The sequence below is a fragment of the Pieris napi genome, chromosome 7, assembly GCF_905475465.1.
Source record: "Pieris napi chromosome 7, ilPieNapi1.2, whole genome shotgun sequence".
In the NCBI taxonomy this organism is placed as follows: Eukaryota; Metazoa; Arthropoda; class Insecta; order Lepidoptera; family Pieridae; genus Pieris; species Pieris napi.
This window is the reverse complement of record NC_062240.1, coordinates 4,240,646-4,257,002: the sequence shown is the minus strand read 5'-3', so window position 1 is coordinate 4,257,002 and position 16,357 is coordinate 4,240,646. Positions and strand designations below refer to the sequence as shown.

Here is a 16,357-nt window from a genome sequence, read left to right as displayed (position 1 = left end):
TTAGGGGTAATGTAGCACTCAAATGCTGAAAGAATTATTGAAATGGGTAGTTTTTCGTCTTCCCCTTCCTCCTAAAAATATAATATTAAAATTGGAGAAATTCGTATCAACAGAAAGCTAGAATCAAACGTTAAAACTAAATTATAAACACAATTTGGGAAATTAAGTGTTGGAGTTTGAATATGTAAATAATGGCAGGCAACACTTGTCACATGTAAAAAAAAGTTTTAGTTTCGATTATTGGTTCTGTTTGTTATTTGGTATGTACCCTATTAGACGCGGACAATGAAACATCCTAGTAATATGTAAAGAAAAAAATATTGTAATAAATGTGTAGTAAGTGTTAGTGCTTGGAAAATATATATTAAACTAGCAGACCGGCCAAGCGTTGCTGTGGTTAAGGTTTTTGTTATATTATATAGTAGCAAACTATTCAAGGGAAACGGTAGGAGAACACCAGTCATGGGGACCACCATGCTTTTTTGGTGGTAATGCCATTAAATTGTAGCTTATGTGAAACGTTGGTACTTTCAACACAGCGCCATCTGTTAGAATTGTGACTATCAAATAAACAAATATTTTGCAATAAAATAATATTGCTGGTATAAATTGAGATGTAAGCTATCCTATCTTTTAAGTTGGATCAAACTACATACGGTGTGCAAATTTGATTGATATCGGTTCGGTAGTTTAGGAGTCCATCACGGACAAACAACGTGACACGTAATTTATATATATTAAGATATGAAGTAAGTATTTTAAAATAGACTCTCGCCTCCAGACCTCAGTCCCCTCAAAATTAGAAACGTCCAACATTAAGTTAACTAACTTATAAATAATTAATAAACATAACCGAACAAAGGCGTATTAAATAGCCATCTCCTCTGGTTCGTATGACTAAAGTTTAAGGCTAATTTTGAGTATCATAGTCGATCTCCGCTTATCGTATATGATACGAATTCACTTATCGTATGTAGACGTTAGATTTACGAATAATTTAACCGTTCATTGATCAAACGGGAGGATTTTTTTTAACCTTAGAACAGTGATTTCTATCAATAGATGACTTAAAGTCCTGTATCCCACAGATGGTCTGTCTGACGATGATTTGACGTTGGATCCGAATATTTAACTTTGATTCGACGCTACCATACAGGCTGACGTTGTGCGAAGGTTACTCGGGTCTTGGCAATGCATGAAGTAATGTCTTCAGTAATACCTCCAGTTTTATACACGACGCTTCCTAGGTAAACAAATTTATGAACGCTTTCCACATCCTCTACACCCTTCCGCAATGGGCTGCGTTTACAAAGAGAGCAACCAACTCTGGTTAATATAATATCTTCGTATAATATTATTCAAAGTCTCCGAGTCGATGCACTGAGGACCGATAAATTACTTGTTGTTAGCTTTGCACCGGTGCGCGCCTGGTGCCATGAGTTATATAGAACTAGATGTGAAGTATTAATTAAGGCGGTTCATAAAACATTTGGGAATGTTTTTCTGTTCTATTAAATAGAATCACGGATATGAAAACCACGGACACATGAAATACGGTTTGTTGCAGATTGGAAACGAGCTGCATAATTGCAGCAATGTGCAGTTGAAACAAATAATGATGAATTTCGCATGTGTGTAAAATTAATTATTGATTAAAGTGCTGCATGAAAATAGGCCCCACAATATTTTGTTTTATGTAATAAGAGGCAAACGGGCAGGAGGCTCATCTGATGTTAAGTGATACCGCCGCCCATGGACACTGACACTGCAAGAAGGCTATATTTATCACTATTAAGGTATTACTTGTAATGATATCATTACTGCTTTGTCTATTTTTTAAACAACGGTCGCAAACGTGCAGGATGCTCCCGTGATGTTAAGAAACCCACCGCTCATAGACACTCCGGTATAGTATATTTTAAGTCTTCCTAGTGGTCATCGTTCTAAAATACTGGTATTGGAGGTAGAGGTAGGAAACTTCCAACCCTAAAAAGTATGATAAGCTATAAGTCTCCAACTAAAAAACTGAATTATATCTAACCTCATCTGTTAGAATACAATGAAATACTACTGTGATTAGTCACATTATACACGCATAAACGAACAAAAATGTTATATGATATAATACTTTAGTATATCCAGTAGGGTATACCTATGTTGTGCAATATAGTTTACCGAGTTAGTTAAGTCAACAGGATCACAAACTTGCGCACTATATAATTGTAGGCGTTAGTTTTAAGTCAATAGTGCACGATATCGAAGTTTTGATTTATTATTAAGGAATTCCTTTTCCGTTGTTCGTAAATCAATTGTTTTGATTAAAATAAAGATATGATAACATTGGGTTTGTGGCTCTTGTATAATATACAGATTTTTATACAGGGCACTTTAAAAGGTAAGAAAATACTTTTATATTGTAAATGAGAATTTGGTGCAGCTGTTAGAATTGTATTCGTTATTATTCGTCTGGAAAAACAAAATACAATTTCTGTTACTGTTAATGTTTAGTAGTAGTAATACTTTATTTCTTATTACAAAAAAGAATGTAATTTATTGAAGTGAAACTTCTTTATCGGGGTTGGGAAAAAAATAGTGTAACATTTTTTCGTTACGCGTCACATTTTTCGGTTACGCGCCATGTTGCTTTTTGAAGTCAAACTTCTTTATCGGCGTTAGAATGAATTTTTTATCGACGTATGGGAGAAATTTTGTAGCAAATCGTCACGTTTTTCGGTTACGCACCATCTTTTTCTTGTCCCTACCACGGTTGATCCGAAGAGATTCGAAGCCATTAATAACAAAAATATATAATAACGATAACAATGATAGTAATAATTATATTACAATTAATGAAATTCTGTAATAATCTTAGTAGTAATAAGGTAAAATGAAATAATTGTATTTGTATTCATGTCTATGATAATAAAAGCCTTTTGTTAAACTTTATTTAACCAATTTCGTTAAGTTGCATATACATAGTAGATCATTTTTCGAAAAATAAGGTCATAAAGAAGTTTCACTTCTTACGTGTGTATACCTAGTACACGCACACATTTTTTTCATAAGAAACTTAATATGTATATACGAACGAGATACACGTCGCCACCAGCCGTCCCAATGTTAGTCTACTAGGTTCATTCTGATATGTAAATTTAATGCCTTTTGAATGGGTTAAACGCGCTAATATTACAAATTTTAGACGGTAATTGATTAAATAATTGCTAACCCTACTTAATAGACTTCTTCAAATAATTTGTACGCGGCTTCGGCAAGATAAACAACCTCGCTGTTTCGCTGCAAATTTACTGTTATCTGCAAGTTATCACACAAATTGTTTTCGATGCAGAGTACGCGTTGCCTGTCAGAATGACCGTGACGGAGCAACGGCGTTACTGTCAGTTGTCATTGTGATTATATGTCACAGAGCATATAAATTAACAACGTCAAAGTCGTTTATTTGATTTGCCAATATTGTCTCTCATTTCATACGATTCAACTCACCTCATAACATTTTATTATTAATATAGGATCTGTGTTTAATACAACAGAATTCCAAGTACAGTTAGGTACAACTCTAACATTCCAAAGTAGTTCAATCAAACAGTAATAGTTATAGCGAAGTGTTCAACTCTGCAGTAGTTCAAGCTAGGAGTTTAGCCTTCTACAACAAGGTGCAAACTTAGTTACATTTTATTTATCGATTGTATAAACGCGACGATGCACGTTCAATCTGTAGGAAAAGCAGGAACTGTAACTAGCAAATAAAAATATGAGTCCGATAGACGGACGGATAAAAAGCTCAAAAATAAACTTAACATCTTTTTTGACCAGATGAATTGAATTAATAATAATTGAAGAAGTTCACTAAATTTAGTATATAAATAACAAATATTTGTATTGACATTCAAAAATATGATATTTATATGACATTCTTTAACTATTCAAAATAAGTTGTATAGCGATTATATAGTTAGCGCAGATCTAAAGATTCTAGGTTCGATTTCCGACAGACTACTACAATTATCATTAAATAGATAATGTTATATTCGGCTGCAATTCAAACTGTTTTAAAACAACATTAAAAAGATTTCCTTGACAAAAATTGGTTAAATACATTAAAATACCTAATCAAAATCAGGTGAAACTACTGCTTCCGAACATATAGTTAATGCAGACGGTGTATAAACTGAAGATCCTATATTCGATTTCCGGCAGCATACTACCAATCTATTAGGGTTAAAAAAGACAATGCACTTCGGGTGCAAATCAAACTTAAGACTTTTACAATATTAAGGGTCTGTTTCACAATGTATGGATAAAGTACCAAATAGCTCTGCAACACATAATTTATTTGGAAGATAAATTGTGCTATTTGACATTCATCGGACTCATAACTTATGATGGACTTTATGTGACGAATAGCGATATCTGACAGTCGTGAAACGCAACAATAGTGTTTATCCTACCAATAAGTAACAAATAGCTAATTTGGAACTTATGTAGAACTTATCCGTACATTGTGAAACAGACCCTAAAAATTTTTCCGTGACAAAAATTTGACAAATTCTTTACCTAAATAAAAACTGTTCTACTGCTTTCGTTTCAAACTACTGCTATTCAAACTTAGACAGTCTAACAACATTAAAAATATTTCCTTGACAAAAATTGGTCAAAAATGAACCGCATACACCAGAAAATAACGGAAAACGTGTTGCTAGTCACATACGAGGAAATTATATTTAGTTAACGACCTGACGAAGGCCTTAATACTGCCAGTCTATTATAGTCTTTATGGGTAGAGTAATAACTGTCATATCGTAAAGACAGGCAAACCAGTGCCACGTTATAAAAGTGCAGTTCAGGCACATAGTAAATATAGAGGTGTGTCGAGATTCTGCTGTATCGTCACTCGTTCTTAATTTAAAATAATCAAATATAAAAACTCTTTATTGATTGTTTTTGTTTTATAATTTAAGCTAACTTAGTTCTAAGCAGTCAGTCGACGATAAGTTGATGAAAATATTTTGATATATTTATTATGATTACTACCTGAAATAACTAGTGGTAATGGGAAATAATAAATCATTGCATTACTTTGATAAACCAACTTTTATAAATCTTTCGAATTAGTTGTATTGTATTCCCCCTGGAAAGCTGGCAGGAGGCTCACCTCATATTAAGTGAAACCGCCCATAGCACATTACCAGAAGTTTTGCAAGTGCGTAGTCGGTCTAAATAAATATGAAACATATAGTTCACAAGAGCATTGTATCTTCTTCTTCTGAAAGTGTTATTATACACTTTCTTATGTTATTTATTCTTATTAGTCTTAAATTGGGCTAGATTGTAATGTCCCACAGTATCTTATTAAAAATAAAATTCAATAATACCGTTTATACCGAGCATTCATTTATAATGTTCGGCTTAATGTGTCAACGCCCCAAATAGCACGTGAAGTTTCGTTTTAAAAATTCGGCACGGAAAAATCGCATACATTGTGTTCAAGTCCGAAAGGAACTCCTTTGTAACGTGTCTTAGTATGAAAAATGTTTTTTGCACCAAAAAATTCCTATACTAGAATACGTTTCATACTGTTGAAATGTTGAAGACAGCTTGACACGATTGTAATTTGCAACTTGTACCTCCTTGTACAAAGTACCTCCACTTTACGTTAGTTCGAATTTTAAAAAGTCTGTTAAAATTATTTAAAAAACTCTATTGAGTATGAGGGTGTGCAATTATTTAATCAATTACCCACTAAAATTCGGAAGATTAGCGTGTTTAATCAATTCAAAGGGGCATTAAATATACATGTTAAAATGAGCCTGATAGACTAAAATTGGGATAGCTGATGGCGACGCGTATCTCGTTCGTACATTTATATTATATGAAATTTCTCATGTAAATAAAAATACATTTTTTGTAATGAGAAATAAAGTTCTTTAAACATTACAAAAAACAATTTTTTGTTATGAAACGAGTCTGAGGTCTAAACCTAAAAGGTTGTAACGCCACTGATTTTTTATGATTTAGTAACGCAACCGGATTCGATTTCCAGTAAAATAATTGTATCAATTGGTGGTACACCCTATTATCAATAAAACAGCTGTATCGTCGATTAGTAAGCTACGCACAATTCTCACTTTGGATCGGTATGTATTAATGTCTGCGAGCGACAACTACAATCTGCGCTTACTGTTATAACTGTAATACCCTGAAAAGTGATAACAATGGTATTCCGGCCGCTAAGGATATATACAACTTCTCAACCGCTAGGGCCTTCGGGCCAGCCAATAAGTGGTTAAGCTGGTTCGCCCGAAGCGCACATCATGCTTACTCTACAGCGCCATAGATTGTTACGATACGAATACTGGATGTGTCGAATAAATTCGTCATGTATGGGTATTATTATAAAAAAAAAACAATTCTTTAAACGCATACTTGTACAGTACCAAGCAATTAACTAGCGAGAAATGAAGAGAATAATAATCAAATTTATTTATTTATTTGTTGACAGTATTTCCAAAGCTATTGGTTCAAGCAGCCCCTTGCAACCTGTTCGCACATCAGCCTTGCGATTCTGTAGCTCACTTTTCGAACTCACACAGCGGTTTTCATAGGGGCGGTCGCGCTCAAATCAGTCGTAAAGCAGTCATTTTACGATTTGGCACTCTGATTAAAACAATAAACTACAAGCAGGGACCGGAGAAGTTAGTTACAGAATAGCAAGGCTGTATATATATTTTTAATTATTAGATTAGAAAATTGATGCGAAAATAAATGATTAAACATAAACAGTGCAGACTTAAAATAAGTATGGATTCGCAGTTTTAGGTATATTATACTGCCCAAAACACGTGTTAAGTACAATTTCAAACTGAAATCTAATTGTAAATTGTAATTGATTGAACTTTAACACAACATTTCATTTCATTCATTTAAATCACACCAGCCGTTTAAGAGGAATTACAAATACATACACAAGATTTAAAACTCATTTATAAAGTTTACGTTTAATCTTTGAATTTTAATTTCAAAGTCAAATCATTTATTTCAATTAGACCAACTAAAATGGCACTTTTGAACGTCAAAAAAAACACAAAGAAGATTCTAGTTGCCCCTTCCAAAAGGTAGTTTCGTGTGGAGAAGAATGGGCAAGAAACTCCACACTTACTCTTTTAAAATAGGTTTACAATATTTTGTTATATTTGTTAAATAATTATATGTGAAGACTGTGTACTCTTAGAATAAACTAAAGCGATAAAGTTCTCTGAGTTAACTTAGAAGTGATGAACAAACTTATTAGTGTCAAAATAAATTAATTAAATAAAAATAAATTTCATTAAACATTTAGATCAAATCATGCCTTATTAATTTTGTTAATGAATAAACAGTAATCTCTTGGAAATTGAAAACAGGTTTGAAGTTATTATACATTTACAATTTCCCGCTTATGTATAAAAGTACAGGAACCAATCGACCATATCAAAATATTTGGCAAGATCTTTTGTATTCGTTGATGTGCGTAAATCCTCAAATTGGTATCGCAAAAAACAGGAGCGACCAACTGTGCCGATAACATTGGAATGGGTTTTGGGACACCCAGGGGTCTATTATTGTGCTTTCTATACAGAACATACACAAAAAAGTCCCCATTTTCTGGTTTAAAATGGAAGAAAATGTTGTCTAAAAATTATCAGTGTTGGTTTTAATAATGCTTTTCCTTTAAGAAATAAGTGGTTAGCTGCTATAGTTCTAAATGAAATGAAATAAAAAAATGTTGTAGAAAAGATACAATGAAAGGTGATGTCTATCTTGTAGAACAAGCGAGAGTAAATCTTATATAAGTTCCTATCCGTTCGACGTTCAATAGATAACGTCAAACAAAATGTATTACAATGTAACTACACAATCGCAATGGATCAATAATCTCCTTTCAATGTCAACATTGAACGAAGCTTCATTTCTTTATACATAGCAGTAACAGTAAAACATGTTTGTCCGTTATGGACGAGGTTTATAGTAACATAAAAAGTCCGTTCTATTTACGAACGTTCCAAGCGTATGACGATAAAAATATCGAATGCTTTTAGAATAGCACTTTAACGTTTTTTTAACCTTTTTGCGATGGAACGGAAATTATCAAATACATTATTGAGAGTTCTAAGTGAAAAGGACTCGAAGTGATTCAAATGGATCGATAATGTCCGATCGCTTTGTGAAGAGTAATTTATTTTATGATGCTGTCTTTGTGAGGCCGATTACGCTCTTCCCTTCGATTTGTTTACATTGTGAATAAATTTATACTTGTTTATTTACTTTATTCCTCTAGCCTGAAATTATTGCGATTACTTTAGAAAAACTATACATGAACTTCGTAAATGTAGAAGAAGTTTAGGATTTATAATTATTCGTTTTGAAATTAAACGTAGTTTTCTTAATTAACATGCCAGTTGCATTAAAATTTAAAAGGAGATTTTTCACAATATTCATAGCAAACTTCACCGGACGTCACAATATTAACTTGTCAGCTGTCATTGTCAAATTCAAAAAAAGTGGAAATATAAAAATTGTATACGGGCTTTTATGACGTTCTTCTTCTTTCTTCTTTTAGTGCCTCTCCATTACTGGAGGTTGGCCGTCAGTATCTTGAACCGTGTCTTGTCCTGTGCCAGATGCAGCAACTCTTCTGCAGTTGCAATACCTGTCCATTCTCTAACGTTGCGGAGCCATGATTTCTTCCTTCTACCAACACGCCGTTTACCCTGGATTTTACCCATTATAATTAATTGAAGGAGGTGGTAGCGGTCATGGCGCAACACGTGGCCCAGGTACGCAACTTTCCGTTGTTTAATGTTCTGCAAAAGTTTTTTCGACATTCCAACTCGTTTCAGAACCTTCTCGTTAGAGACCTTCTGGATCCAGCTTATTCGAAGCATGCGACGATAGCACCACATCTCAAATGCTTCTAAGCGCCGGCGGGTATCTTCTTTAATTGTCCAAGCTTCACAGCCGTACAGAACAATTGGCCATATGTAACAAAGGAGAAGTCGGACTCGGAGTTTAATGGTCATGTGACGGCAGCACAAAACTTTCTTCATTTTGTTGAAAGATCCTCGGGCAATTTCGATTCGAGACCTAATTTCCTGATCAGGATTCCACTCGTTTGTAACCCAAGTTCCCAAATACTTGTATTGCCGCACCCGTTCCAACGTTCTACCAGCTACGGATAAATTAGGAACTAAAGTATCGTTTCGGGAAATGACCATCACCTTCGTCTTTACTGCATTAATAGTCAGACCGTCTCTTTCGCTAGTTTCATGAACTTTATTAACAAGCATTTGTAAATCATCCATTAACGAGGCTATTAAAACAGTGTCGTCTGCATAGCGAATGTTGTTGATTATCTTTCCGTTAACTTTCACACCAACCTCTAACCCCTCAATGGCCTCTGATATAGTTGCTTCGGAATATACATTGAATAGCAACGGAGACAATATACAACCTTGACGAACACCACGGTAAATGCCAATCTCATCCGTTTCCTCGTGATGCACTTTCACGGTTGCTTTTTGGTCTTTGTACAGGTTTCTGATTACTCTTAGATCCTTTTCATCGAGACCGGTGTCAATTAAACGATTTATGAGAACGTCATGCTTTACCTTGTCAAAAGCTTTTTCATAGTCTATAAAGCATAGGAAGACGTCATTCTGCATATCTTGACACTTCTGTACAAGGACATTCAGAGCAAAAAGAGCCTCACGTGTGCCTACACCAGAGCGAAAGCCAAACTGGTTATCTCCCAATTGTTCGTCACACTTGCTTCTTATCCTGTTATGTATGACGGTCAAAAATAACTTTAGCACGTGGCTCATAAGACTAATTGTACGATATTCCTCGCATTTTCTAGCGTTTTTCTTTTTCGGGAGGGTAATAAACGTAGATCTTAGCCACTCGGTTGGGAGGTCACCTGTGTCATAAATGTGATTGAATAATCGTTTGAGCAAGTTTATGTTCTCCCCTTCCAAGAGTTTAACGACCTCTACTGGGATGCCATCTGGACCTGGGGTTCTGCCCAATTTAGCCAATTTTAACGCATATAAAATTTCTGCTTTTATTATGGGTGGGCCAGTATCATTACCAGTTAAGGACATTGCGAGGTGTCTTGTTGGGTCTTCAAACATTTTTGATATGTATTCCAACCATCTATCCTTCTTGGCCTCAATACTAAAAAGTAGCTGCCCGTTTGTATCGGCTAAGCTAGTTAAATTGCTGCACTTAAGTCCCAACATTTCTTTAATATTTTTGTGCACATTGAAGCTATCGTGTTTGTTGTGCAGGTCTTCCATGATTTCACACTTATTTTTGAAATGCGTTCCTTTAACTACTAAGAACATTCAATTAGAACAATGTTTTTAAATAAAATAATGATTCCTTAGCTAATAAACATAGATAAACAAAACATCCATTAACGTAGCCTAATAATTTTTCCCGAATTCCATTTAAATAAAAAGAAGCTTCATGGAATTTGAAAAGAGAAACTTTTAGTTATTTATAGACGACTTCAAAGACCATAAAAGGAGGTTAACATATCGACGCGTATATTTTGTGAATGCATAACTTAGTCCGTGAACCGATTTTGACATTAATTGGATTTGACAACCAAAAATAAACCTCATAATGTCTTCATGTCTATTGTCACTAAACTTGCAAATACTTTATATAGATTAATTATATTCTATTGTGCTATATTGTTAATTGTCAAAAAGTTTACTAATCTGTGGAGGGAGAAAGGTGACCTGTTTCTCCAAAGGAGGATCCTCCTCGAATCAGTGTAACCACTGACTGGCCAGCCCGAATGCCCCAGTGGATAAGGTCGGAAAGGTATAAGAATAATAATTGCCCGAAATAACTTCGTTAGCGCTTGTATGACGTCATTACAGTGATTTGTAAGCACAGATTGTAGGTGTCGCTACAAATCTATAGATTAAAAAAAAATACACAATATGAAATAGCATAATATCACAGACCGTGCAACAATGTATTTTAACAAGAAAAATTTGTGTTTTGCAGGTGGAACGATGTGAATTCAACGATTTATAAGAAACAAAAATTTACTGTATACTTAAAAAATATGTCCTTACATAATACTTTAGCTTTCCATTTTTTGTGAGGCAAAAAGCCTTTTCCTGAAAACTTTCATTCTTGCAAAGTGCCAAGTTTATGAAACGAACGCGAACATTTTCTGAACCGCTGCTAAAATTTTCTGGACATTTTGAATAAATGGCATATCTTAATTTATTTTTCATCTTTATAGGTCTGTGGTCAGGGAGTCCAAAGCCCATATTCTAGAACGTCAATCTAACATAGATCTAGTTTCAGGAGCTGTCAAACCATTTTTTCTATAGTGGTAGCGCTCAAGACGGGATCACTAGAATTCTATTAAGTTCTATGAATTCTGCGCTGCTTTCTAGGTTAAATAGATTACCTAATGGCATCTGTGTATCAATACAAGCGTTTGTTTCTGATATCATGTTTCTTAGGCGAGTAATTATTGTTTTGCTGTAATTTAGAAGCCACTGAAACAAAGAGGTGGTTTCGATGCCTTCTTCTCTGATGGGTCTTATGCATGCAATTGAGACTACCGTAACTGAGAAACGGAGTTGCCGAATCCAAATTATGACTTCCAGTTTGAAGTAGAAGTTCCGGTAGAATTGATTTAGATTGGCTACTTAATTTTGCATCGCAAAACCATCGGAGTGAGAGAGTTCACTGAACGGTACTAATTAGTAATCAAATATCGTTTATTCATTGAAGGTTAAATTCTTTATACAACATCTAGTCCTCATATATAACGTGAGAAGAAAATGTGGTCTAAAAGTATTTTTTAAAAATGTCAGAAGTGAAACTTCTTTGTAAATTAATTATTACTAAGGTAAAAGCCCCAATAGATGATCATGTACGAGTATATGATCACTCCATGTATTTGTATATCTATATTCAATCGGTCTTACTAATAAAAAATCACTATACATGCGTTATAACAAGGCGATAGTAATTCAGTGAATAGAGCTTGTACAGGACATAAACACCTCTTTGACCAATAATTGATGTGTATTGGTTGAATAACAAAACGACCCTTATTTATTGTTACCCTGGCAACCCGCCGTGTTTGATTGACGTTTGATTTAATAATTCTGATACAACTCATAATTCTAATGTAAGTTGTATTTATTTTATCAACCAAAGCAATTATATACACATTTACTTAATATACTAATAACATTTTATTATTTGCAGCTAATAGAAACTCCAAAACCTCAGACAAAGAGGACTAGAATTTTACATAAAAAGCCGCGTTCTGCAGTACAAAAGTTAGAAGAGGTTAGTATCAATGTGATAGAGAAAGGACTATTTCATTCAAAACCATTTCATTCATCATACTTAAATTTTTTAGGCATCTCAAATAGTGGAAAGTGCCAAACTCCGCAACACGGTAGTGTTCCAGTGTTTGCAGAAAGAGCACGAAACAAAACAAAGGCAGATGGCTGAAACACATGAGCTCAAACAGATTACAGAAGCAACTTGCCGAAGCTCACGAAAGGGCTAGACAGGAGCATCTTCTAAGGCTCAAAATGTTACAGCAGCAATTAAATAAATAATTATATACTTATAAAAAAAATAAAACCCCTGTTTTAAATGTAATATAACTTTTTATTTATTTCAAGTCCTTAACTATCCACACCTATGTAAATAAAACAGCCTTAAAAATATGTTTCAATAAAAGCAGCTCTAGCAGCTTGTCCAGCCAGATTGCTTGGGGGCGTCTAGGTTGGCCTTGGTTCTTCTGGAGCATTCTCAGTGTCATCATACGTAACATCCAGGTCTTCTTTGATATCAATAGCAATATTGTGGTGGATTGCCAGTGCTACTATATATAATTTGGCATTTTCTAATGACACTGAGAAGCCATGAAGAAGACACCTAAATCGAAAACCCTCCACCTCTAGTACTCTTTTCGACATCAGCTCGCACTATGTCACAGATCTTCCTAACATACTTCTTTGAAAAGCGGTATTTTGTTTTGAAATCGCCATCCGAAAGTAATAACGGATTGCACCGAGTTTGGTATGTTTAGACTTTCCTTGGAGGCGGCAAATCTTCAATCGTATGTATTAGCTGCATATCAATATTATCTAAATCTTCCATTTGATCTATAAAATCTATTTTCAACAAACACAAATACCTACTAACTTAAATCTTTCCTTGAACTAAACAGTCAAAAAATGCTGTCAAACGCGAAATCAGATAAAATTACGCAATTTTTGTCTTATACATCCGTTAAACTAGGCCTCTGCGTTGTATAAGCAATGTACAAGTCTTCATACAAACCAGACACTTGTTATAACAGCAGTATACATCAACCTTGTCAATTCAGGAATTATTAGTAACATTTTTCTTATAACAGGCTTATACGATGTGCATAAATCTTTATTAGTAAGACCGAAACTGTTTACAAACTGTATACGTGCTAAGGATAATAAAAATAAATAAAAAATCTGCGTTTTGCACAAGACGTTATGCGACAGAATTTCCATCTAAAGTTCTAATAGGTATATAAACAAATACATCAATTAATAGAGTGTATTTTTTCTCTATCAAGGAGATCTCTCTTTCTCACTATAGCCTCTCCCACCTCTCGCTCCATAGCACAGTGCGTGATGCGACGTTCGCTATATCTCACTCTCTCTCTCCATCTTTCTCACTTTCTTGCTCCCTACTCTCGCTCCATGGCTATTTTCTTCATGCTACGTTCGCCTTTTCTCACTCTCTCTCAATCGGTCTCAATTGCTCTCTCCCTTTTCTTTTACAAAAACGCTGCACATCTTCGTAACGCTAATATTATTAATATTGCGTTTCATCCGTAAAAAATTTACCCTCATGCCTAAAGAAGTTTCACTTCAAAAAATATATTTTGTTTTACAAAAAACAAAATATCTTTTGTCGTAAATAATATCGTCTGTTCTGAAAACCTTTGTAGATTTTTTAATTTTGTTATTCTATTCACGATAAATTGATAAAACGATATATTTATAAAACAAATTGCACAAGTTCTGTAACTTAAAAGGAATTCTTCCGAAACAAAACTAAATACGACAGTTGAAAAAGCCCAGTCATTTTCACTTCCACTTTAATTGCAATTAAAATTTAATTATTAACTCGAGAAATCTGATCTTGAATATAACTATAGTTTCATATAATTTGTCTTTGTCCTTACCAAAATTGTCACATATAGGAAACGTGATCTTTAATGAATGTAATAAATAAATTTTTAAATTAATTTCAACCATTCTCACAGAACAATTGTCTATAATGCAGGTTATGAAATTATGTTGTTTTGTTACCGAGCCAATATTTTTTGATTTATGTGCTTTAAAATGTTTAGGTGTTTGTTACACTGCTGTAAGGTAATTAATTTTTTTAATTAACATTTAAAAACGTTGGTCCCTGTGGCAGTGTACCTTTAACGCTGGCAGCATTTCCTCGCGAGGAAAGCACCAGCTCTGGGGTCACCGGTACTATCTACCTAGCGCCAACTTAAATCTTTAATTAGCGCCTATGCACTTGAACACTACAGTCCAAGAGTCTATTCTAAAGGGAACACAATTGAAGGTGGAAAGATTCATATTTGAGCCGTTTAATATTTTCCGCCTGTTCCGCGGCCGCCATAGCTTTTTTGCTTGTCCGAGGGAGGTGAGACGTAGCTAACGTTCAAGGCGTTCGTGGCAGTGCTACTCGTGTGGGCATGTTATCCGTGTTACACTGATATATTGCTACAATATATTTAATAGTGATTAAAAATATATATGTGAGTATTTATATTGACACAATATAACATAAAAGCTTTACACTCAATTACTTATATCTAACGATTCTTTTCAATTGATTTGCGGAAGGAAACATTAGTGTTCTTTACTCTTTTTCTTTAAAGGTGTATAAAATGTTTTTGTTAGTATTGAGCAATTCATGATTTGGTTCGCGATTTGAAAATCCAGTTTATTCATGATTCGACTTAAGCTAACGGCAAACAAGCGTTAATTGTTTTACAACTTTTTTTAGCACTTGCCTAGAAAAGAATTTAAATAGTAACTTAATTAATTACATTTTTATAGTTCGTATAAAAACGCAACGTTACATAGAAGGGATGATAGATTAACATGTTTCAATAAAACTGACTAAGTGTAATTTTAAGTACTAGATGCGAACAGATGAGTTTTACTTTAGGTAATGTTTTCATAGGATAATAGTATTTCAATTGAAGATCTTGAAGTAATCGTACCCATAGTAATAATATGTAATTTATGCAGCGATAAATGCAACAGCAAAGTGTATTTAGGCCATGCACGTACCAAATCTCAAAATTGTTTATCAAAAGGATAGAGAAAATTCTGAAATTTAATTAACATAAAAGGAATTCTAGATTCTCTCTAACAAATTATTGCAATTGTTGATTCGTTATTTTAATGATATCTTTACGTTGTACACTACCCTAGATAACGTTACTTCGTTTTTGTTAACTATAATCCAATAACATCAAAGGAACAACGTTCCATTTATAGTCTGTTATTATCCGAAATTGAAACCTATAATTCCAGCGTTGTGTATTATTAATTTGATTTAAATAGAACACAAATACAAGCATTTGTCAATATAAATAAGTAAAATAATAAGTAATAATAATAATTAATAATAGAATAATTTATAATAGTGAAATAAGAAAGAAACTTGTATGTCTACTGTCATATCAATAGCGGTCTGTCCCGGCTTTTTTAAATTACCCAGAAATAATGCAGCATTTAAGATATAGAGACATTATAGAAGTTTTTGCCTTAAAATTTTATTAACATACAAACATATAAATATTCCCTATTTGTAATACAAAGCAGTTTCCACGATAATTTATTTTATATGTATTTACATAAAAATAAAATAAATTTCATAAACATATTCTGATCTTTCATATTTTTCATTTCAGTTCACAATCTTCAATAGAACCAGCGAAGTAACTTAGATGGGCTTTAATTGCTATACAAGGCAATGTAAACCTACCAACTTGTACTACAGGTACACGAGTATAGATTTAATACGTATAGGAAAATTGCTCAATTAAGTATAATGGCAGGAGAGTTCGTGTTAGCTTAGGACCAAATAAGTGCCTACATCAATCTTATACCTTCTGTAATGTTCATTGTCAGTAATCTTAAGACACACATTGAGCTTAAGTCTAAATTTAACATGTATTTACATTACCCTTTTGTTTATTTCAACAATGGTTTACCACCCACGCTTGAGTTAT

General features: G+C 33.7%; 1 long non-coding RNA gene across 1 annotated transcript; it reads left to right on the top strand.

Annotated features, from left to right (window-relative positions):
* The first annotated feature begins 12,042 nt into the window (after window positions 1-12,042).
* Window positions 12,043-12,549, top strand: LOC125051427. Its single transcript, XR_007117276.1, has 3 exons — window positions 12,043-12,220; window positions 12,301-12,384; window positions 12,458-12,549. It is a non-coding gene; the product is annotated as an uncharacterized LOC125051427 (long non-coding RNA).
* Window positions 12,550-16,357: the final 3,808 nt, after the last annotated feature.